Raw genomic sequence first — 2,509 nt, 5'->3', positions numbered from 1 at the left:
TTATTAAAATATCCTGATCCAAATATTAGTTGGGCCAGGATACCAATAAAATGTGGATTGTTTCATTTGAACTTGAAATTCATTCAGATTCAAATTAAACTATTAAATATTATAAATGCATCCAATATTTTCAATATATTCTTCTTTTTTACTTGATGTACACAAGAAATACATAGATAGGACTGTCAGGTCCATGCCCAAAGATTCGGGTGGATAAAATGTGATCCTTGAATACAAATTGTATATTTCTGAAATTTAAAAAACCCTTCTTCTTGCACTTTTAATAACATTTGATGTAATATGAGAACAGCAATTATGGCACTGTAACAGGGTTTACAAACGTTTAAAACCTGCTGACAATGCAAAGTTTTGCAAACAAGACGGCAAATGTATTTTATAATATATTGACGTTTATGTCAGTTAAATTAGATCCCTAATCATTCCCTTTAAGCTTGCTTTCATTGTGGCTGACATAACACAGAAGTAGGGCTCTTGGGTTATGATAGTTTTGCATAAATTGCTGCCTGACAAGAAGCCAGGGACTTGATGAAAGAATCTTAATGTTCCTTTAATGACTTGGGGATGTTTTCTGAATGGGCAATCACCTACATATTGGGTCTCTGATCATTGCTCAGATCAGGTCTGGGAGTGGTGGGTGAAAAGAGAAACAAGCAGGCCATTTGTCACTTAAATCTGTTGGAAATAGACCAAGGATTCCTAAATAAGATGTGGGGTACAATCTTTGAGGGCTGGAGATTTGCTTTTTACTGTAGAAAAATTCCTTTTACTGTAGAAACATTCCTCTTTGCATGTTTTTCAACAAAGCAACCTATTGGGACTGTGTATTCAACTTAGTCAAGTTCAGAAATATAATTTAAACCAAACCATATCAAACCAGGCACTGCTAAAGCAATTTTGGTTCAGTTTGGTTTAGATCCAAAATTAAAGAAAGAGAAGGTCAAGGTGAGCAACCAAGCAAGAAACTGAAGAAAAAAACAGTAGGAAACAAAGGTATATTCTGGAAAGCCATGGGTGTTTTCTCTGAGCTAAAATGGGAGACATGTAGCACAATACGGACCTAGGTAGTAAACAGACAGGAGCATTGAACTGGGTCTATAGAACTACCTGGCTCTGAGGTAGTTGTTGGAACAGGTTAAAAAGAATTTGAAAGTAAGACAAAACTGTCATGCATTCTAGAAGAATTACAATTATTGAAGCAACATTGGACCATTAATGGGCCCAATTAGGCATTTACAATAAGTCTGTTTTCTCTTGGCGCTTCTGTGAAGTAGGATACAAAGCGCACATAGAACTTGCCTCCACTTTCTGTTCAAATACAATAAATGAGAGGACTGGGTTATTCACCAAGCATTGCATTATGATAGCTACACTCCACCTTGGACCTGTTGGCAGTTGCTGCTGTATTCTCAGAATCAGTGATGGGGATCCATTCTGGAATGACAAGTGGGCCTCCCTATTACAGCTTCCATAGAGAGTTACCCTCAAGGGGTAACAATAGGCAAGCAATAGGTTTGTTATGTGTTTCAGGGTTATGCCAGCAAAAAACAAGTTCACATTGATGTCAACTTTCTTTGATTTATTCATGGATAGGATGGCAGCCAATGAGAGTGAAAGAGAAGACAATGTTCACAAAAGCCAGAATTTCATGTCGTTCCCTGAGCACAGAGAAATTATGCCTCTTTTGTCTAATGCTTGCTAATTGTGTCCTAGGAGAAAAATAATAAATTCCTTGCATGCTGGAGCAGATGACTTAATTGAAATGAATTAAAATTAGCTGCTCCTCCTAATAAAGTGGCTTCAAGGGATGGCACAATGGTTCCTAGTTCACATTCATCTTGTTCCAATAGTACATTGAGGGAGTACCTGGGGAGTTCTCAGATCAAAGCAAGGGGAAAACATGATTTATAAACCTTAATACTCAGGAATCATAATTGCATACTCTGAATGGACAACATAGCTCTGAACGCTTTTTTAATTCTTATAATGTCATTAAAATATACAGTATGGAGAAATGTTTTTTTATTGCACAATTTTATAGGACATCATATGAGAATAATTGGAGGAGCGGATTTTGGATATCCTTTGAATAAAGACCACCATCTTCCAGTGATGCTGGGAAATGAGCACATTCAAATGTTGCCAAGTTACTAGAAATGTTCCCTCCAAGGAATTTATATTTATAACATCTCAGAATTTCCAGCAATTTTTTTCACATGGGTTGAAAATGGTTTGGACAAAATTCAGAATTTTCTACTCTCTATGGGAAGAATACATACACTTGAGTATTCTCTACAATATTTGGAAAATGTGCCCATTCCCCATTCTCCAGCATCTACCTGTGTGTTTCTGAAAGAAATATCCAAAGAGTATAATGATCAACCAATATTTATTAGAAGAGCAATTTATCCTCAAATGACTCAGATAAATAAAGCTCTGACAAACTGCTGAGGATAAATAAATGAGCCGTGGCTAGCATTTGGTTCTCCAT

The sequence above is a fragment of the Protobothrops mucrosquamatus genome, unplaced genomic scaffold (assembly GCF_001527695.2).
Source record: "Protobothrops mucrosquamatus isolate PMUCROS unplaced genomic scaffold, P.Mucros_1.0 scaffold1511, whole genome shotgun sequence".
Taxonomy (NCBI): Eukaryota; Metazoa; Chordata; class Lepidosauria; order Squamata; family Viperidae; genus Protobothrops; species Protobothrops mucrosquamatus.
Note: the sequence above shows the minus strand (reverse complement) of the source record.